The sequence below is a fragment of the Bombina bombina genome, chromosome 1 (genome assembly GCF_027579735.1).
Source record: "Bombina bombina isolate aBomBom1 chromosome 1, aBomBom1.pri, whole genome shotgun sequence".
NCBI lineage: Eukaryota > Metazoa > Chordata > Amphibia > Anura > Bombinatoridae > Bombina > Bombina bombina.
The window spans coordinates 370,671,250-370,695,511 of record NC_069499.1 but is presented as its reverse complement, the minus strand read 5'-3'; positions in this window follow the sequence as shown (position 1 = coordinate 370,695,511).

Sequence of the window (24,262 nt, the reverse complement as noted above, 5' to 3'; positions counted from 1 at the left end):
GGGGTGTTAGGGTTAGTGTTAGAATTAGGTTTAGGGGTTAATAAATTTATTACAGTGGCGGCGGTGTAGTGGGGGGCAGGATAGGGGTTAATAAATGTATTATAGGTGGCGACGGTGTAGGGGGGGGCAGATTAGGGGTTAATAAATTTAATATAGGTTGCGGCAGGGTCTGGGAGCGGCGGTTTAGGGGTTAAACTATTTATTTAGTTGCGGAGAGGTGCGGGATCAGCAGGATAGGGGTTAATAACTTTATTATAGAGGGCGGCGGTATAGGGGGGGCAGTATAGGGGTTACTAGGTATAATGTAGGTTGCGGCGGTGTCCGGGAGCGGCGGTTTAGGTGTTAATACATTTATTATAGTTGCGGCGGGGTCAGGGAGCAGCGGTTTAGGGGTTAATATGTATAGAGTAGCTTGAGGTGGGCTCCGGGAGCGGCAGTTTAGGGGGTAATAACTTTATTTAGTTGCGGCGGTGTAGGGGGGGGGACAGATTAGGGGTGTTTAGACTCGGGGTACATGTTAGGTTGTTAGGTGTAGATAGCTCCCATAGGAATCAATGGGATGTCTGGCAGCAGCAAACTTGTACTTTCGCTATGGTCAGACTCCCATTGATTCCTATGGGATCCGCCGCCTCCAGGGCGGCGGATTGAAAACCAGGTACGCTGGGCCGGAAAAGTGCCGAGCGTACCTGCTAGTTTTTTGATAACTACCAAAAGTAGCCAGATTGTGCCGCACTTGTGTGCGGAACATCTGGAGTGACGTAAGAATCGATCTGTGTCGGACTGAGTCCGGCGGATCGAAGCTTACTTCACAAAATTCTACTTTTGCCGGTGTCTAGCCTTTGATAACTAAGGCAAATCAGCCTCGCCACAAATACGCTGCGGAATTCCAGCGTATTTGAGGTTGACGGCTTGATAACTACCCCCCCATTACTCCATACAGAATCTCTCCAGGTGCTTCAAATTTTGAGGTTGATGCTGTTGGAATCTCTTCTTCAGTTCATAGATAGTAGAGACTTTTTTTCTTGAAACCCTTCCAAACAACTTGTGGTGATGTAGGTGACGTCGGATTGTAGTTTTGGAGACTTTCTGACCCCGACACAACTAACTTCTGAAATTCTAATTTTGGCCACTCGAACCATCCACTTCAATGTGTGTTGAGACAATATAGATACACATCCTCTTTCAGGTTTATTCATAACATTTCCAGTTGACTGGAACTTCTTAATTATTGCCCTGATGGTGGAAATTGGCATTTTAATGCTTTTGCTATTTTCTTATAGCCAATTCCCATTTTGTAAAGCTCAACAACCTTTTGCCATGTATCAAAGCTATATTCCTTGGTCTTACCCAGTTGATGAATAACTAAGATAATTTGGCATATATGTTACCTCATATTTATACCCCTGTGAAACAGGAATTGATGGGTGCATTATTTCCTGTTCCTAGTCACCTAGGTGTACTAAAAAACTTAAAATATCAATGGGAATATACTTCAAATATTTTTTTTTCATATGAATTCATAGGGGTGCCAATAATTGTGCCAGACATACTGTATATTTAAGAAAGAGAAGAGTATTTTTCTGTATTTTTTGAACAAAAGATCAAAAAGTTAAAAAATAAAGACAATTTTTCTCAGCCTTCTTTGCTCATTTACCAAGGGTGCCAATATTATAAAAGGGCACTGAACATCTCATAAATAATGTAATGTTAATATTTCATAATTCTTTGTACTAAAAAACATAAAATCTGAAACTGTTCAATATCCTATTTTATTTAGCAGCTTTAATACATGCATAATATTAACAGTGAATACTCTGTGAAATAATTTATATATATATGTGTATTTCTTTACCTTTATCCGCAAATATGTTATTCTTGAGTCTTTTAATTGGACCTGTCAAAAAGACTATTGCTCTTCCACTTGCAAAATGCTCTGTAATGATTTGTTTTCTTTTAATGGGCTTCTACTAGAGGTGCATAATTACTACTACAGTAATAGACTGTCACAAAACTGAATGATTCTATTACATGGATCAATGCATGACCAGTTTGTGTGCTTCCATTTTAAATATGAACATTTTTCAATTGTAACAAGAAGAAAAAAAAGTATGTAGTGCACTGTTGATATTGGAAGCAACGTTTGCTAATTCTAGTCATTGTTTAGCCACAGTGCAGCAGGGCAAGCGGCATGTGTGTGTGTTTGTGTCGCGTGTGAATCTGGGGATATGAATCTTATTATCTTCATTTAAGATGGATTGCACATGATAAATTGAATAAAACATAAGAAAGTAGGGAATTCAGCATTTTAATTTGTATTCTCTGATAAAGGACTAGATTACAAGTGAAGATAAAGTTAGCGCAGGTCACGATAAGCAATATCGTGACCACACTACCTTGCAGGACTATTACAACTTGAAAGTAAACAAATGCACTCGAGTGCAAAGAAAATTTGCACTCATCGGGTTAGTGAGAGTGAAGACCTTGGGTAAAGTGTAACGGCTAGATTTAGAGTTTTGTCGGTAACGACCCGCGTAGCTAACGCTGGCTTTTTTCTGGCCGCACCTTTTAAATACCTCTGGTATTGAGAGTTCACAGAATGGCTGCGTTAGGCTCCAAAAAAGGAGCGTAGAGCATATTTAACGCCACTGCAACTCTCGATACCAGAGTTGCTTACGGAAGCGGCCAGCTTCAAAAACGTGCTCGTGCACGATTCCCCCATAGGAAACAATGGGGCTGTTTGAGCTGAAAAAAAACCTAACACCTGCAAAAAAGCCGCGTTCAGCTCCTAACGCAGCCCCATTGTTTGCTATGGGGAAACACTTCCTACGTCTGCACCTAACACCCTAACATGTACCCCGAGTCTAAAGACCCCTAACCTTACACTTATTAACCCCTATTCTGCCGCCCCCGTTATCGCTGACCCCTGCATATTATTATTAACCCCTAATCTGCCGCTTCGTAAACTGCCACTACTTACATTATCCCTATGTACCCCTAATCTGCTGTCCCTAACACCGCCGACCCCTATATTATATTTATTAACCCCTAATCTGCCCCCCACAACGTCGCCTCCACCTGCCTACACTTATTAACCCCTAATCTGCCGACCGGACCGCACCGCTATTATAATAAAGTTATTAACCCCTAATCCGCCTCACTAACCCTATAATAAATAGTATTAACCCCTAATCTGCCCTCCCTAACATCGCCGACACCTAACTTCAAACATTAACCCCTAATCTGCCGACTGGAGCTCACCGCTATTCTAATAAATGTATTATCCCCTAAAGCTAAGTCTAACCCTAACACTAACACCCCCTAAATTAAATATAATTTAAATCTAACGAAATTAATTAACTCTTATTAAATAAATTATTCCTATTTAAAGCTAAATACTTACCTGTAAAATAAATCCTAATATAGCTACAATATAAATTATAATTATATTATAGCTATTTTAGGATTTATATTTATTTTACAGGCAACTTTGTATTTATTTTAACCAGGTACAATAGCTATTAAATAGTTAAAAACTATTTAATAGCTAAAATAGTTAAAATAATTACAAAATTACCTGTAAAATAAATCCTAACCTAAGTTACAATTAAACCTAACACTACACTATCAATAAATTAATTAAATAAAATACCAACAATTACCTACAATTAAACCTGTCACTACACTATCAATAAATTATTTAAATACAATATCTACAAATAAATACAATGAAATAAACTAACTAAAGTACAAAAAATAAAAAAGAACTAAGTTACAAAAAATAAAAAATATTTACAAACATTAGAAAAATATTACAACAATTTTAAACTAATTACACCTACTCTAAGCCCCCTAATAAAATAACAAAGCCCCCCAAAATAAAAAAATGCCCTACCCTATTCTAAATTACAAAAGTTCAAAGCTCTTTTACCTTACCAGCCCTGAACAGGGCCCTTTGCGGGGCATGCCCCAAAGAATTCAGCTCTTTTGCCTGTAAAAAAAAACATACAATACCCCCCCCCCAACATTACAACCCACCACCCACATACCCCTAATCTAACCCAAACCCCCCTTAAATAAACCTAACACTAAGCCCCTGAAGATCTTCCTACCTTATCTTCACCCTGCCAGGTTCACCGATCCGTCCTCGGAAGTCTTGATCCAAGCCTCGGAAGTTTTGATCCAAGCCCAAGCGGGGGGCTGAAGAGTGACGTCCATCCTCGGGCTGAAGTCTGGATCCAAGCGGCGACTGAAGAAATCCATCCTCGGGCTGAAGTCAGAAGTCCATCATCTAGATGAAGTCTTCTATCAAGCCGCATCTTCAATCTTCTTTCTTCTGGAGCGGAGCGGAACCATCTTCTTCCAAGCCGACGCGGAACATCCTCTTCAACCGACGACTAGACGACGAATGACGGTTCCTTTAAATGACGTCATCCAAGATTTTATTTTATTAGGGGGCTTAGAGTAGGTGCAATTAGTTTAAAATTGTTGTAATATATTTCTAATGTTTGTAAATATTTTTTTATTTTTTGTAACTTAGTTCTTTTTTATTTTTTGTACTTTAGTTAGTTTATTTCATTGTAGTTATTTGTAGATATTTTATTTAAATAATTTATTGATAGTGTAGTGTTAGGTTTAATTGTAGATAATTGTAGGTATTGTATTTAATTAATTTATTGATAGTGTAGTGTTAGGTTTTATTGTAGATAATTGAAGGTATTTTATTTAATTAATTTATTGATAGTGTAGTGTTAGGTTTAATTGTAACTTAGGTTAGGATTTATTATACAGGTAATTTTGTAATTATTTTAACTATTTTAGCTATTAAATAGTTCTTAACTATTTAATAGCTATTGTACCTGGTTAAAATAAATACAAAGTTGCCTGTAAAATAAATATTAATCCTAAAATAGCTATAATATAATTATAATTTATGTTGTAGCTATATTAGGGTTTATTTTACAGGTAAGTATTTAGCTTTAAATAGGAATAATTTATTTAATAAGAGTTAATTTATTTTGTTAGAATAAAATTATATTTAACTTAGGGGGGTGTTAGGGTTAGGGTTAAAATTAGCTTTAGGGGTTAAAAATTTTATTAGAGTAGCAGTGAGCTCCGATCGGCAGATTAGGGGTTAATACTTGAAGTTAGGTGTCAGCGATGTTAGGGAGGGCAGATTAGGGGTTAATACTATTTATTATAGGGTTATTGAGGCGGGAGTGAGGCGGATTAGGGGTTAATAACTTTATTATAGTAGCGGTGAGATCCGCTCAGCAGATTAGGGGTTAATAAGTGTAGGCAGGTGGAGGCGACGTTGAGGGGGGCAGGTTAGGGGTTAATAAATATAATATAGGGGTCGGCGGTGTTAGGGGCAGCAGATTAGGGGTACATAGCTATAATGTAGCTGGCGGCGGCGTGCGGACGGCAGATTAGGGGTTAATAAGTGTAGGTAGCTGGCGGCGACGTTGTGGGGGGCAGATTAGGGGTTAAAAAAATGTAATCGAGTGTCGGCGATGTGGGGGGACCTCGGTTTAGGGGTACATAGGTAGTTTATGGGTTTACTTTAGAGCACAGTAGTTAAGAGCTTTATGAACCGGCGTTAGCCCAGAAAGCTCTTAACTACTGACTTTTTTCTGCGGCTGGAGTTTTGTCGTTAGAATTCTAACGCTCACTTCAGCCACGACTCTAAATACCGGAGTTAGAAACATCCCATTGAAAAGATAGGATACGCAATTGACGTAAGGGGATCTGCGGTATGGAAAAGTTGCGGCTGAAAAGTGAGTGTTAGACCCTTTCCTGACTGACTCCAAATACCGGCGGTAGCCTAAAACCAGCGTTAGGAGCCTCTAACGCTGGTTTTCACGGCTACCGCCAAACTCTAAATCTAGGCCTAAGTGTTTAAAAAATGTGCACCAAACACATAACAGATACAGGATCAGTAAATACCGTAGATTTGCATAATCAACAATGTATGATAAGAAGACAATGCAATTCGTCTGAACTTCAAATGAGTAGTAGAGTTTTTTTCAGACAAATTTTAAAGTTATGTCTATTTCCACTTCTCCTGTATCATGTGACAGACATCAGCCAATCACAATTGCATATACGTATATTCTGTGAATTCTTGCACATGCTCAGTAGGAACTGGTGATTCTGAAAGTGTAACTATACTTTCCTGCCTTTGCCGGCCCAATACGCCCGCCTAAGCTCGCCTCACATCGCCGCCGCGGACCTGAAAAATTTCGCCTAAGTTATCAAATAAAGCTGTCAAAAAGCTGCGCACTAAGTACGGGGCGATGAGCAGCGGATTGTGAGAGTTATCACTCATCCGATCTCGCTGCTCTTCGGCTTTTTCCCAGCTTTATTGCTAGCCTGTCACTAAGCACCCACACTAAACTACACTGTTCTACCCCCGATACCGGCGCTAAACCGCCGCTCCTAGACCCTGCCGCAACTCTGATAAATGTATTAACCCCTAAACCGCCGCTTCAATCGGAATTGAAGGGACGCCATCTTGGATGACGTCCCTTAAAGGAGCCTTCATTCGTCGGTAGTCCGTCGGTAAAGAAGGATGTTCCGCGTCGGCGGGATGAAGATTGAAGATTGAAGACCCCACTTGGAAGATGACATCGCCCGGATAGAAGGCTTCTTCAGCGCCGCTTGGAAGATGACATAGCCCGGATGGAAGAATTCTTCAGCGCCGCTTGGAGGATCACTTCATCGGATGGAAGATTTCTTCAGCGCCCCTTGGATGATAACTTCTGCCGCTCCGGGTCTCCTCTTCAGTTCCATCGCTGCTAGGCTGAGTGAAGACGACTAAAGGTAGGATGATCTTCAGGGGATTAGTGTTAGGTTTTTTTAAGGGGGTTTGGGTTAGATTAGGGGTATGTGGGTGGTGGGTTTTAATGTTGGGGGGGGTTGTGTTTTTCTTTTACAGGCAAAAGAGCTGAATTCTTTGGGGCATGCCCCCACAAAAGGCCCTTTTAAGGGCTGGTAAGGTAAAAGAGCTTTGAACTTTTTAAATTTAGAATAGGGTAGGGCATTTTTTTATTTTGGAGGGGTTTGTTATTTTATTAGGGGGCTTAGATTAGGTGTAAGTAGCTTAAAATTGTTGTAATATTTTTTAAATGTTTGTAACCTATTTTTTTTATTTTTTGTAACTTAGGTTTTTTTTTTGTACTTTAGTTAGTTTATGTAATTATATTTAATTGTAGTTATTTGTAGTTAATTTATTTAATTTATTTAATGATAGTGTAGTGTTAGGTTTAATTGTAACTTAGGTTAGGATTTATTTTACAGGTAATTTTGTATTTCTTTTAGCTAGGTAGTTATTAAATAGTTAATAACTATTTAATAACTATTCTAACTAGCTAAAATAAATACAAAGTTACCTGTAAAATAAATATAATTCCTAAAATAGCTACAATGTAATTATTAATTACATTGTAGCTATCTTAGGGTTTATTTTACAGGTAAGTATTTAGTTATAAATAGGAATAATTTATTAAAGTATAGTGTAGTGTTAGGTGTAATTGTAACTTAGGTTAGTTTTTATTTTACAGGTACATTTCTCTTTATTTTAGCTAGGTAAGCTATTAAATAGTTAATAACTATTTAATAGCTATTGTACCTAGTTAAAATAAATTGAAAGATGCCTGTAAAATAAAAATAAATCCTAAGATAGCTACAATATATTTATTATTTATATTGTAGCTATATTAGGGTTTATTTTAAAGGTAAGTATTTAGTTTTAAATAGGATTAATTTAGTTCATAATAGAAATATTATTTAGATTTATTTAATTAATATTTAAGTTAAGGGGGTGTTAGGGTTAGTGTTAGACTTAGGTTTAGGGGTTAATAAATTTATTACAGTGGTGGCGGTGTAGTGGGGGGCAGGATAGGGGTTAATAAATTTATTATAGGTGGCGACGGTGTAGGGGGGCAGATTAGGGGTTAATAAATTTAATATAGGTTGCGGCAGGGTCAGGGAGCGGCGGTTTAGGGGTTAAACTATTTATTTAGTTGCGGCGAGGTGCGGGATCAGCAGGATAGGGGTTAATAACTTTATTACAGAGGGGGGGGGGCAGGATAGGGGTTACTAGGTATAATGTAGGTGGCGGTGGGCTCTGGGAGCAGCTGTTTAGGGGTTAATACATATATTATAGTTGCGGGGGGCTCCGGGAGCGGCGGTTTAGGGGTTAATATGTATAGAGTAGCTTGCGGTGGGCTCCGGGAGCGGCGGTTTAGGGGTTAATATGTATAGAGTAGCTTGCGGTGGGCTCCGGGAGCGGCGGTTTAGGGGGTAATAACTTTATTTAGTTGCGGCGGTGTAGGGGGGACAGATTAGTGGTGTTTAGACTCTGGGTACATGTTAAGGTGTTAGGTGCAGACATCTCCCATAGTAATCAATGGGATGTCTGTCAGCAGCGAACTTGTACTTTCGCTATGGTCAGACTCCCATTGATTCCTATGGGATCCGCCGCCTCCAGGGTGGCGGTTTGAAAACCAGGTACGCTGGGCCGTAAAAGTGCCGAGCGTACCTGCTATTTTTTTGATAACTAGCAAAAGTAGTCAGATTGTGCCGCACTTGTGTGCGGAACATCTAGAGTGACGTAAGAATCGATCTGTGTCGGACTGAGTCCGGCGGATCTAAGTTTACGTCACAAAATTCTACTTTTGCCACAAATACGAGGCGGAATTCCAGCGTATTTGAGGTTGACGGCTTGATAACTAGGCCCCTATGCATGTTTTGTTAATGGAAGTAAATAGCAAAGTTGTTTAAAATTGCATGCTCTATATGAATAATGAAAGTTTAATTTTAACTTAAGATTTCCTTTAAAACACAATGTAATGGGAGGTGGAGTCAGCAGCACACAAGAATGGTCGCATACTCTTATTGCTCTGGTCATGACTGCTGTAAAATTGATCCTGGAAGCCATCTATAGCAGAATTAAAGCTTATGAAATCCTTTGATGACTTTCTAGACTTCTACCCTGCACCAAGACCTAGATGACAAGTTGTGTGGTACAGCTATACCACTGAAAAATTGGCTGTTGCACTTGGAATAGTCAGCTCACCCGTATTACAAGTCGCGCGGTACTGCTATCCTGTTAGCGTTTAAGCCTATACCGCAACAATCCATTCCGCACTCAAAAAAAGGCCTTTGAGTGTGGAATGTTCAGCTCACTTGTATTACAAGTTGTGCGGTAAGGCTATTCTACTTGCGTTGTAGTTTATATCGCAACGATCCATTCCGCAATCAAGGACCACTAGTTATGGATTTTGCAAAACAAAAATGTTTCACAAAACTCATAACAAAAATGTTACAAGTACACTAACACCCATAAACTACACTATTAACCCCTATAATAAACCTGTTAACCCCTAATACGCCATGAACCCAGATCGCCAACACTAAATAAACATATTAACCCCTAAACTGCCAAAACCCACATCACCAACACTAAATAAACCTAATAACCCCTGTGACGAATCAAACCTTCTCAACGTTACAATAGAGGGGTGTGGGCATGAAGGGGTTAATGGCACACAGCTCTGGTTCCCTTAACCTTGCAACTCTACAAAAGGACCATAAAAGGGACACCACATTAACCCCCAAATCCTGTCCACACTGCTCTAACAATTTCTGTCACCACCAAAACTTCTAAATTAAAGGGGCGTTTTGGGAACCCCCCAAAACTCACACAATTTAACAATTAGGTAACGTGCCTTTAACCTTGTCTAAACAGGAGTGTGAATTCAGATATTAGAGCCCAAAGACAAAATTAGATTTTCTATGTGTTTAATACAAAAAATATCAATACAGGTTACACAGTGCGAAATTATGAAGACATTCAAAATAACATACAGTTGCAAAATTACAATTCTTTAAAAAGAAAATGGGACATGAAAAGAATTACACACACAATATACAACTTATTACCAAGTTCCTTTAGATATGTGGAGAACTGCCTTTCCTGATGTTAGTTGCTTGGGTCCCATGTCAATTCTACCCAAAAGTCTTTCTGTTACATACCCTTAAACTAAACTTTCTTTGTCTTGTCAAAGACACCGCCCTTGTTATAATTTATGACGAGGCTTAGCCAATACCACAATCTTAGCTCCCAATATCAATCTCCAAGGGGAGGAGCGTTTTGCATTCCTACACACAGTTACACAAAGAACACTTCACCTCAGACTTGTAACAGAATAAGGAGGGAGAAGGGGGGTCTCAGCTTACAGCTTTTCTGAAAACAGATTTCACACAAAGAAAAAAAACAGTTCACCTTAACCATTTCCAGGCTGAGACCACAATACCACCTCTGCCGGGTAGCCAATCCAGGTATCAACTACTCCACATGATTGTATCATGACAACCCCTGACAACCCCTAAACCACCCCACATCGCTACTACTAAAATAAACCTATCAACCCCTAAACCGCTGACCCCCAACATCGCTACTACTAAAGTAAACCTATTAACCCATAACCGCCAGCCCCCCACATTGTGACAAACTAAATTAAACTATTAACCCCTAAACTTAACACCCGCTAACTTTAAATTAAAGTTACAATTTAACTACCTTAAAAAAATAAAAAATTACCTGTGAAATAAAACATTACTATTTAAAAAAGAAAAATATACCAAAAATAAATAACCTAAATTGCAAAATTAAAAAATCCTAACACTACGGAAAAATAAATGAGAGCTGCTTAAATCCTATTGACTGTTCAAATCCATAGGATTTAAGTAGCTTTCATCCTATTGGCTGATTTAAATTTTCAGCCAATAGGAATGCAAGGTACCCCAATATAAAAGAGATACCTTGCATTCAATCTTCAGTGTGTGGCAGATGATTGCATGAAGAGGAGTCTCCATGCTGGATGTCTGCGTGGCTGCTGTTCCTGCTCCGCTCCACGCCGCATTCGCTCGGCACCACCGAGATAAAAAAAGAAGATGGCCCCGCGCTGGATGAAGATGGATCCACCTGAAAGAAGACCTTCACCCGCCGGACTTCAGGAATGCTGAGTACCTATTTCGGTGTTAGTTCGTTTTTTGTTTTTTGGGGTGTTTTTTTGTTAGATTAGGGCTTTTTTTGTTTTTTTATAGGCACTAAAGAGCTGATTGTCCTTTTAAGGGCAATGCCCATACAAATGCCCCTTTAGAGGCAACGGGTAGCTTAGGTTTTTTTTAAAGTTAGTTTTTTTTTTTGTGGGGTTGGGTGGGTGGTTGTACTGTTAGGGGGTAATGTAATGTAAAAGAGCTGTTAAACTTAGTGTTAGATTATAGGGTGTTTTTATTTTGTGGTGGCTTTTCTGATTAGATTAGGTTTAATTTTCTTATTTCAGATAATTTTGTTTATTATTTTCTTTAATAATAAAAATTTTTATTTTTCGTAATTTTAGAGTTTGTTATTTTTTGTAATGTTAGGTTTTGTTATTTTGTTTAATTTTAGATTTTGTTAATTTTTGTAATGTTAGGTTGTTTTTTTTCATAGTGTTAGGATTTTCTAAATTTGTAATTTAGGTTTATTATTTTTGGTATATATATATATATATATATATATATATATATATATATATATATATATATATATATATATATATATATATTTTTTTTAAAAATAGTAATGTTAGGTTTATTTATAGTTTAAGCTTAGGTTTTTTTATTTCACGGGTAAGTTTTTATTTATTTTAAGGTAGTTATATTATAACTTTAATTTAAAGTTAGCGGATATTAGGTTTAGAGGTTAATAGCTTAATTTCGTTTGTTGCAATGCTGGGAGTCGGCGGTTTAGGGGTTATTAAAGTTTATTTAAGGAGTTGTGATGTGGGGGTCGGTGGTTTAGGGGTTAATAGGTTTATTTTAGTAGTAGCGATGTAGGGGGTCGGTGGTTTAGGGGTTAATAGGTTTATTTTAGTAGTAGCAATGTAGGGGGTCGGTGGTTTAGGGGTTAATAAGTTTATTTTAGTAGTGGCAATGTGGGAGGTTTGCGGTTTTATGGGTTAATACTTTCATTTAGTGTTGGCAATATGAGTGGGCGGCAGATTAGGGGTTAATAGGTTTATTTAGTGTTGGCGATGTGGGTGGGTGGCAGATTATGGGTTAATAGTTTTATTGTAGTTAAGAAAAAAATGGAGAGCGCCACTGATACTATGTGAACACTGTGTGTGAATGTGTATAATTAATTTGAATAAAATTTGTATAAGCAGCTGTTATAAAAAAACAAAAAACAAATAAATAACAAATGGTAACAGTGCTAACAAATAATTGTGCAAAACAACCTGGAGGTTTCAATACTAATGTTTATTTAAATATATAAAACACAATGTGCAAAAAATGCAAACATAGTTGCAACCTCTATACAGAGTGATTAGCAGTGCAAACACTTGAGAATGTGTTACAAACACTTGAGAATGTGTTGCAAGTGAATTGTATCCGATTCCTAATACATCCATGCCTACTTGCAAATTTATGATGTATCAATACAGTGCAAATGAACTAGACATGATGTTATAATGTTTAATCTCCAGTGATTTGGCTGACAGGATACTCTAAAATCGCCATCTTGGAAAAGGGCGTCAGGGGAATAGTTCTTGCAATGATACATAGATCCCTATAAGGAAGTGGTGTTTTTATATAACTAAACAAATATATTATCTGACGGGGTGCGCAAAGATAAATCTATCATTTAAAACATAGTATAACTATAAAAAAATTTTTTTTTTAAAAAAGTAAAAAAAAAAGTTGATACATATATAATAAAAAAAATCACTTTAGATAAATAATTCAGTGTGCTTACCACTGTATGTTAAATCTAAAAAGGTATACATACACAACAAGGATAGTACAATTACTAACAAATAATAACTAAAAAAAGAACCAATTCATTGCACATATGAAACGATACATTTTATCAAGTACATAGTTTTAACATGGACTAAGGAAGGCATACATCCTAGAAAAATATATCATATGTATCTGCCAATCTGGGCTGAGGGATGTGAAAAAAGGAAGGGGCTAGGGCTATCAGATGTCTGTCAAGGGAGGAGAAAAAAAAAGGGGGGTTCAGATTAACATCAAATAAAATATATATGGGTATATTCTTGGACTTACTTATATATGTATATAACAAATTATTTAATGAATTAATTTAATGAAAACCATTGCAAATACTTATATAAAAGCTTAGCAAATAATATTTTGCAAAAAATATTTTACAAAAAAGATACAAAATCATAATTTTCATTTAAGCCTGATGGTTGTAATGTATTTAAAGGGCCACTAAACCCAAAATCTTTCTTTCACGATTCAGAAAGAACATACAAATTTAAACAACATTACAATTTACTTCTATTATTTATTTTGCTTCATTTTTTAGATATCCTTATTTGAAGAAAAAGCAATGCACATGGGTGAGCCAATCACATGAGGCTTCTATGTGCAGCAACCAATCAGCAGCTACTGAGCATATCTAGATATGCTTTTCAGCAATGAATATCAAGAGAATAAAACAAATTAGATAATAGAAGTAAATTAGAAAGATGTTTAAAAATGCATTCTCTTTCTAAATCATGAAAGAATAAATGTGGGTATCATGGCCCTTTAATTTAAGTATCCAGTAAGTTTCACGTTGGTTCAAAATTCTTTCACGTTCACCTCTACGTCTATCGATAGGAATGTAGTCAGTTCCAAAAAACATGAGATCTTGCTTATTACTTCAAAGTACTTGTTTGAAATGCCAAGAAACAGATGGCTAGATTACAAGTCTTGCATTAGCCTTAAAAAGCAGCGTTGAGGGGTCCCAACGCTGCTTTTTAACGCCCGCTGGTATTACGAGTCAGACAGGAGAGGGTCTACCGCTCACTTTTATTCTGCGATTTTAGCATACCGCAAATCCCCTTACGTCAATTGCGTATCCTATCTTTTTAATGGGATTTTCCTAACGCCGGTATTATGATCGCATGAAAAAGTGAGCAGTAGACCCTCTCCTGGCAAGACTCCTACCGCATTTAAAAGTCAGTAGTTAAGAGTTTTATGGGCTAACGCTGGAACATAAAGCTCTTAAAGGGACACTGAACCCAAATTTTTTCTTTTTTAATTCAGAAAGAGCATGCAATTTTAAGCAACTTTCTAATTTACTCATATTATCAATTTTTCTTCGTTCTCTTGCTATCATTATTTGAAAAAGAAGGCATCTAAGCTTTTTTTTGGTTTCAGTACTCTGGACAGCACTTTTTTATTGGTGGATGAATTTATCCACCAATCAGCAAGGACAAGCCAGGTTGTTCACCAAAAATGGGCTGGCATCTAAACTTACATTCTTGCATTACAAATAAAGATACCAAGAGAATGAAGAAAATTTGATAATAGGAGTAAATTAGAAAGTTGCTTAAAATTGCATGATCAATCTGAATCACGAAAGAAAATTTTTGGGTACAGTGTTCCTTTAACTAAAGTGCTAAAAAGTACACTAACACCCATAAACTACCTATTAACCCCTAAACAGAGCCCCCCCCACATCGCAAACACTTAACTAAAATGTTTAACCCCTAATCTTTTACAGGCAACTTTGTATTTATTTTAACTAGGTACAATAGTTATTAAATAGTTATTAACTATTTAATAACTTACTAGTTAAAATAAGTACAAATTTACCTGTAAAATAAATCCTAACCTAAATTACAATTACACCTAACACTACACTATCATTAAATTAATTAAACAAATTACCTACAATTAACTACAATTAAATACAATTAAATTAAATAAACTAAAGTACAAAAAAACACCCAACCCTATTCTAAAACCCAGCCACACCCCCTTAAAAAAACCTAACACTACCCCCTTAAAGATCACCCTACCTTGAGCCGTCTTCACCCAGCTGGGCACAAGTGGACGTCCAGAGGGGCAGAAGTCTTCATCCAATCCGGCCAGAAGAGGTCCTCCAAGCGGCAGAAGTCTTCATCCAGGTGGCATCTTCTATCTTCTTCCATCCAGAGCGGGTCCATCTTGAAGACATCCGACGTGGAGCATCCTCTTCCATCCGACGGCGACTGAAGAATGAAGGTTCCTTTAAGTGACGTCATCCAAGATGGCATCCCTTCAATTCTGATTGGCTGATAGAATCCTATCAGCCAATTGGAATTAAGGTAGGAAAAAATCAATAGCATTGAGCTTGCATACTATTGGCTGATTGGAACAACCAATAGAATGCAAGATCAATCCTATTGGCTGATTGCATCAGCCAATAGGATTTTTCCTAATTTAATTCCGATTGGCTGATAGGATTCTATCAGCCAATTGGAATTGAAGGGGCGCCATCTTGGATGACGTCACTTAAAGGAACCTTCATTCTTCAGTCGCCATCGGATGGAAGAGGATGCTCCGCATCTGATATCTTCAACATGGACCCACTCAGCTCCGGATGGAAGAAGATAGAAGATGCCGCCTGGATGAAGACTTCTGCTGCTTGGAGGACCTCTTCTGGCCGGATCGGATGAAGACTTCTGCCCCTCTGAACGTCTACTTGTGCCCGGCTGGGTGAAGACGGCTCAAGGTAGGGTGATCTTCAAGGGGGTAGTGTGTGTGGGTGGTGGGTTTTAATGTTGGGGGGTATTGTATTTTTTTTTTACAGGTAAAAGAGCTGATTACTTTGGGGCAATGCCCCGCAAAAAGCCCTTTTAAGGGCTATTTGTAATTTAGTATAGGGTAGGGAATTTTATTATTTTGGGGAACTTTTTTTATTTTATTAGGGGGATTAGATTAGGTGTAATTAGTTTAAAAATTTTTAATAATTTTTTTATTTTCTGTAATTTAGTGGGGTTTTTTTGTACTTTAGTTAATTTAATTTAATTTTAGTTAATTGTAGGTAATTTATGTAATTAATTTAATGATAGTGTAGTGTTAGGTGTAATTGAAATTTAGGTTAGGATTTATTTTACAGGTAAATTTGTATTTATTTTAACTAGCAAGTTATTAAATAGTTAATAACTATTTAATAACTATTCTACCTAGTTAAAATAAATACAAAGTTGCCTGTAAAATAAATATAAATCCTAAGCTAGCTACAATGTAACTATTAGTTATATTGTAGCTATCTTAGGGTTTATTTTATCAGTAAGTATTTAGTTTTAAATAGGAATAATTTCTTTAATTGTAGTAAATTTATTTAGATGTATTTAAATTATATTTAAGTTAGGGGGTTTTAGGGTTAGGGTTAGACTTAGGTTTAGGGGTTAATAAAGTTATTATAGTGGCGGCGACGTTGGCGGCGGCAGATTAGGGGTTAATAAATTTAATATAGTTGCAGCGACGTTGGGGGGGGCAGATTAGGGGTTAATAAATATAATGTGGGGTTCGGCGATGTTGGGGGCAGTAGATTAGAGGTTCATAAGTATAATGTAGGTTGCGGCGGTGTCCGGAGCAGAAGATTAGGGGTTAATAATATAATGTAGGTGGTGACGATGTCAGGGGCGGCAGATTAGGGGTTAATAAGTGTAAGATTAGGGGTATTTAGACTCGGGGTTCTTGTTAGGATGTTAGGTGCAAACATAAAATTAATTTCCCCATAGGAAACAATGGGGCTGCGTTAGGAGCTGAACGCTGCTTTTTTGCAGGTGTTAAGTTTTTTTCAGCCAGCTCAGCCCCATTGTTTCCCATGGGGAAATCGTGCACGAGCACGTTTTGCCAGCTAATCGCTACCATAAGCAGTGCTGGTATTACAGTGAGATGTGGAGCTAAATTTTGCTCAACGCTCACTTTTCTGAGGCTAACGCCGGCTTGAAGAAAACCTGTAATACCAGCATTGGCTTACATGAGCAGTAAGAAAAAAAGGCTTGTTAGCCCTGCACAGCCTTACCGACAGAAATTCATAATCTAGCCGAGAATGTTTAAGAAAACCAGTTTCAATATTATAGAGATGTTCATAAATTCTTTTATAGAGAGGACGTGTCGTACGTCCTACATAAAGTAAATTACAGCTACATTTCAAAATATATATTACAAAAGTGGAGTCACAATTAATGAAATTTCTAACTTGCAATTTTATTTTTTCGAATGTCTTCGGACTTAGTCCTAAAAAAGGGTCTTTTTTTGAGTAAATGCCAGTGTTTATTTATTGTATATACTATCTTTCTCTTATCTTGACTATAAGTAGTTAGCATTCTATTACAGAACTTACTATTTCAATCACTAGTCATGATGGTGTTACCATCCATCATCTTAATGTAATATTTTTTTCTTTTTACTTAACTCTGATTTACCCTCCAGCAACTTATCCCGATCCAGTTTGGTTATTTAATCTATATTATTTTCCAGTAATGAAGATTCAAAACCTTTATCAATAAATCTCTATTTTAATATTTTGGCCTGAGACTAAAAATCAGGTATATGGGTACAGTTTTTCCTTATGCGGGCAAATTGGCCCATAGGGGTATTTTGAAACCATTTCTTATCATGACAACTATTAGAATTAAAGGGACATTATACACTCATTTTTTCTTTGCATAAATGTTTTGTAGATGAACTATTTATATACCCCATAAAGTTTTATTTTAAAATAAATGTATAGTTTTGCTTATTTTTAAATAACATTGCTCTGATTTTCAGACTCCTAACCAAGCCCCAAAGTTTTATGTGAATACGGTCAGCTACCTTCTCCAGCTTGCTGCTGTTTGTGTAAAGGGTCTTTTCATATGCAAAAGAAGGGGGAGGGGGAAGTGTCTTATTTGGCACTCGCAGTGGGCTTTCCAGCTACCTTTTCAACAGAGCCAAACTGACAGCTTCTAAGTAAGTTTTTAAACAGTTTTATACTGGATTTTTATATCAGTATCTTTGCATCTTATTCTTTATACTAGTGTCTATTACATGCAGTTATATGAAAATGAGTGTATACTGACCCTTTAAGATAGGTATTCTGATCTACTGTTTTAAAATAGGTCTTTGTTGTTATTTTGCTATCTTCACTGATAATTTCCAAATCTAGTAATTCACATCGATTGCTATCGATTTTATAGTAAAAAAATAGACCCAAATTGTTTTTATTTAGATGTTCCAAAAAAACATTTAAAGAGTCTAAATTTCCCTTTTAAATTAGGATCACATCATCGATGTACCTTTTGTATATTATCAGATTGTCTAAGAAATGTTTTTGAGTCCAAATATACTCCTTTTCCCAATGTGCTTAAACAAGATTCACATAGCTAGGGGTAAATCTAGTCCCCATAGCTATGCCTTGTATTTTTTGGTAAAATTTACTGTTAAAGGAAAAATAATTATTCTCAAGTATAAATTTAATACCCTTGGTCAAAAATTCTTGCTGAACAATTGAAGGAAAATTGAAATCTGTGAAAATCTTTTTTATTCTATCTAACCCTTCTTCATTGTTTATGACTGTGTAAAGGGATCTTATATCAGCAGTTAAAAATAACCAATTGTAGTGTTGGCAATGTCGGGGGCGGCGGGTTAAAGGGACACTGGACCCAAATTTTTTTTCATGATTCTGATAGAGCATGCAATTTTATGCAACTTTCCAATTTACTCCTATTATCAAATGTTCTTCATTCTCTTGGTATCTTTATTTGAAAAGCAGAATGTAAGTTTAGATGCTGGACCATTTTTGGTGAACAACCTAGGTTGTTCTTTCTGATTGGTGGATAAATTCAACAACCAATAAACAAGTGCTGTCCAGTGTTCTGAGACAATAAATTGCTTAGATGCCTTCTTTTTCAAATAAAGGTAGCAAGAGAATGAAGAAAAATTGATAATAGGAGTATATTAGAAAGTTGCTTAAAATTGCCTGCTCTAACTGAATCATGAAAGAAAAAAATTGGGTTCAGTGTCCCTTTAAAGGGACACTCAGGTTTTATTAAATTTTCATGATTCAGATACAGCATGTAATTTTTAACAACTTTCCAATTTACTTCCATTAAAAAAAATGTGCACAGTCTTTTATATTTACACTTTTTTGGGTCACCAGTTCCTACTGAGCAAGTGCAAGACTATACGTATTAGCATTTGTGATTGGCTGATTGCTATCACATGGTACAGGGGGAGTGGAAATATACATAACTTTAAAATGCGTTAGTAATGAATCTACTACACATTTGAAATTCAGAGTAAATGCTATTGTATTGTCTTGTTATCTTGCATTTGTTGATTATGCAAATCTACTGTGTTTACTGGTCATTTAAGGGTTAATATCTTTATTTAGTGTTTAGAAAAGGCGTTTATGTTAGGGTGTTAGATTTATACATAACCTTCTTGTCTCCTTAGACATCAATGGGGAATGCGTTATAGCGATCGCCATTCCACAATCGCAGGTGTTAGTTTTTTTCTAACACTTTTTCTCCATTGATGTCTATGGGGGGATACGTGCAAGAGCACCTCAAGTCAGGACTTGGCTTTTGTGCGGTATGGAGCTCAACGCACCATACCCCACAACAAAAGAAGGTTTTTTTTGTAACTTGTAATGGCAGCTCTATGGAAAGTGCGGTAACGCTACATTTTTAGCGTTATTTACTCACCAGGTTTAGCACACAACTTGTAATCTTGTTCCAAGTGAATTCTAAACTTAGCTACCAATGAAACAGCTCTAAGACAGGACTTGGACTCCAACTCATACTGAAGACTGCGACCTTCATCTAAATCCCTAGGATGTGTTTATCTAGCATCTGCTTTACACACCTACTACCGGTTTATACATATACTTGTCATGGAGAACGCTTGCCAGATTCTAGCCGAACTTAACAGTCTCCTGGACTGGCATTTACCATGGCTCTAAACAAAGCCTTTGGCCCAGCAGATAATATCGGGTCCTCAATAGAGGTCCGTCCAAGCCCGGCTGACAAGAGCAGCGATAGTGGTGATGTTTTGGGACCCCAGCATCTACCGCTCACTTTTGATACCAGTATGAAGATGGCGGAATGTACAACACACCAGGAGACCACTTAATCCAAGAATTAGGGTCAGCACCACTGTGCAGTGCTTGAGTGACTGGGGTGTACTACAATCCCCTCCAAACGATATATATACAAATTGTCACCAGCACCATATCTCTTAAAAGATTAAATCTTTATTGAAGACATATAAAAATGAGCGACGTTTCGGGGATTAACCCCTTAGTCATGCTGTATGAACATACAGCATGACTAAGGGGTTAATCCCCGAAACATCGCTCGTTTTTATGTGTCTTCAGTAAAGAATTTATTTTTAAAGAGATATGGTGCTGGTGACAATTTGTATATACACCAGGAGACCAAGTGGCTCGCAGAGGAACTCCAGTTAGTGAATGCTGCTGAGGAGAGCCTCCACAGACAGTATTATGTCCAAGATGAACACTCAGGAAAACCAAGGGGCCTTGGTCCCCAAACACCTTCAGAGTGGATCAGAGCAAAAACTACTTGTTGCCAGATGGGAGACTGAGGCACCTTCTCTTTGGACCTAGGAAAAGTGACAAGCCCTGAGAGAATCCCTTTTTGGTGAGGGCAGCATTACCTTTTAGGTGTACCTTGGTACGAGACCTATGAGACAGTCGATAAAAAAGTAATCCCTGTTCTCAGATTTTTAATGGCATGGTTTCACTGAAGTTAGCGAATCTTAGTTTTTCACTTGTGCGCTTTTTTACTTTCAACTTGTAATACATGCGCTAATGCGGCCATGCTATTTTTTTACTTTAAGCGCAGTTAGCAAGCTGAAAAAAACAGCATGCCACTTGTAATCTTGTCCATAGGGGCCTTTTTATCAAAGTGTCAACCAAAAAAAGCCCGGAATTCTGCATCATAATTGTTGCGAGGTTGATCCAACCTAGTTATCAAAGCCTCAAGATCGGCAAATGTTGAAATTTGTGACGTAACATACGATCCCGCGATCTCAATCCGATGCAGATCAATGCTTATGTCATTACAGATGTTCTGAATACACATTCGGCTTTATTTGACACTTTTTTCAATTTATCAAACTTCTAACAGGTACGCTTGCGGCTATTCCGACGCATTGTACCCTTAAATCCGCCACCCTTAAGGCAGCGGATGCCATAGAAATCAATAGGAGTATGAAAGCACCGAAAGCTTATGTTCAATGCTGCAAGAGAATGAAGCATACCCCATTGATTTCTATGGTAGAAAAAAGTTACGTTTACACCTAACACCCTAAAATAAACTTTGAGTCTAAACAACCCTAATCTGCCACCCCCCGACATCGCCACCACCTATATAATGTTATTAACCCCTATTCCGCTGCTCCCTGACACCGCTGACACTAAATGAACTTATTATTCCCTAAACCTCTGGCCTCCCACATCACCACCACTAACTAAACCATCAACCCCCCACATCGCAAAAAACTAAATTAAGCTATTAACCCCTAAACCTAACAACCCCTTAAAGGGACACTGAACCCCAATTTTTTCTTTTGTGATTAAGAAAGTGCATTCAATTTTAAACAACTTTCTAATGTACTCCTATCATCAATTTTTCTTCGTTCTCTTGCTATCTTTATTTGAAAAAGAAGGCATCTAAGCTTTTTTTTTTTGGTTCAGAATTCTGGAAGGCACTTTTTTATTGATGGATGAATTTATCTACCAATCAGCAAGAACAACTCAGGTTGTTCACCAAAAATGGGCTGGCATCTAAACTTACATTCTTGCATTTCAAATAAAGATACCAAGAGAATAAAGAAAATTTGATAGTAGGAGTAAATTAGAAAGTTGCTTAAAATTTCATGATCTATCTGAATCATGAAAGAAAAAAATTGGGTTCAGTGTCCCTTTAACTTTAAATTAAAATTACAACATCCCTATCTTAAAACAAATTAAAACGAGAAAAAAAAAATTAAATTAAAACGTTTAAAAAGAAATTTTAAACTATTAAGTAACCTACCCTAACTATTATACTACAATTAAATGAAACTACCAATTAAATAAACTAAATTATATATTAAAAAACTAACCCTACTAAAATTATTTAAATATACAATTAAGAACTATTACAATGTCCTAAATTACAAAAAACAAAACATTAAGTTACAAAAACAAACACTAAATTACAAAAAATAACAAACAAAATTATCAAAAAAAAAAAAAAAAAAAAAAAAAAACCAAAATAATAAAACCCCTAGCCTACAATAAACTACCAATGGCCCTTAAAAGGGCCTTTTTGGGGACATTGCCCTAAAGATAAAAAATACAAACACCCCCCAACAGTAAAACCAACCACCCAACTAACCCCACCAAATAGCAAAAAAAATCTAAAATAACCTAAGCTACCCATTGCCCTGAAAAGGGCATTTGTATGGGCATTGCCCTTAAAAGGGCATTTAGCTCTTTTAATGCCCAGACCCTAATTTAAAAATAAAACCCACCCAAAAAAATTTAAAAAACCTAACACTAACCCCTGACAATCCAATTACAGTTCTTGAAGTCCCGCTTGAATATTACAGCTAAATCACTATTTACGCTTCAATTCTTACCACAATCTCATCTTTGTAAGTAACTGTTTTTCTAAACAAAAAAGTTGTACAAAACATTTCAAAAATACATTACCAAGTATAGTTGCACTCATAATAACACTGTCTAATAAAACATTTTATTATTAAAAAAAATATTGCACACAAAAAATATAAGGGCTCAAAGATATGAGAAAGATATGAGATCTTAGGTGTTAGAAAAAAAAAAGATAGGGAAAGGGATTTAAAAATGAGATACGTACATGTACATGTCTAAATATGTATATGTGTGTATATATATATATACACTGTATATACTGTATATATATATATATTTATATATGTGTGTGTGTGTCTATATAGGTGTACATTTGTATTTATGTATTTATAATGTAAATCCTTGGTAAGCGCTCAGTAGTACTCACGGTCCCACTTTCACCTGTATTCCATGCTGAATTGTTTGTTCCTTCACAAGATTAAAAAGTTCCCATCTTTTGAAGTCAATGATACAAAATTCATTAAGAAATGGAATGAATTATTAGCCCAATTTTCCCTTGCCCTCATGGATTTATTAATAGAATATAAGAAGCAACAAAGGGCCAATTTAATTACAGATATTAAGAAAAAACAGGACCTTAAATGTCCTTTAACTGTTAACCCGAATTCAAGGGGTATGATGACAAAATTAGAAAAGTAATGGAGGAGTTTAAAGAGAATTTATGGTATTTAAAAAAAAACTAAATCTCTAGGGATAAGGAAGATTATGAGAAAGGCAATGTATATAGATGGGCACATACAGGAGGAAGAAAAAGGTATAGGGTCAATAATAATCAACAAGACATGAAGAAAGTTAGGTTCATTGAAACCGATACAGAGTATGATTATGACTCCTCAGACTTTGAGGTTAGCACAGAGGAAGCCAATACTGCCACTACTTTTGTATTACAACCCACAGAGGTTAGGGAAGATACTGCCACAAATACCTACCAGGTTCCAAAAAAACCAAAGGGCATTTTGCAGGCGAAAGCAAAAGAAAAACATATAGGGTACGGCGGGGAGGCAAATGCAGAAGTAGGTAGAGGGCAATATGTGGAACAGCAAGGGAAACATCATCGCTATCCCAAAAGACAAAGGGAAACTGAGAGTCGAAAGTATGTGTAGGATCCAATAATGTGATTAATTTGTCATCTGTAAAACTAACTACCCTTCAGATAAAAATTCTGTCACTAGGATTAAACTTTGCCCCTTATCACGCTTTGATTTATTCCAGACAATTGTAGATATAAACAAATTTGTGGGATCACTTACTCTCAAAAAACGCTTTATTTATTTATCTGGGTCAGTCAGTAGTCTAAATGACTCTACAATAAATACAGACATGGTAGAAAAAAGCACAAATGATACTGTGCCAGCCACAAATACTTTTTCTTTTGTTGATATATGTGCAGAGTTAGATTTGATACACCTGCAGAGGGAAATAGGAGATGAAACCCATGATATAGAACACTCAGAGGTATCATTAAAGGAATTTAAGGGTAAATCTACATTTTATCCCACACATACTAGGAACAATAGCATAGAGGTATTTCACAGGACAATTAAGAAAGAATTGGTTGATTTACACAGAACGGTACAGACAAACATGACACATTTAGATATGATAATTTAAGTAAACAGGAAAGGGTGGCTATAAAACAATTGAAAGCCAATCAGATGATTGTAATAAGGAACTCTGATATGGGGGGTAATGTGGTCGTCCTGAATAAGGACCATTACATGAGAGAAGCATACAGGCAATTACATGATGAGGAGATATATG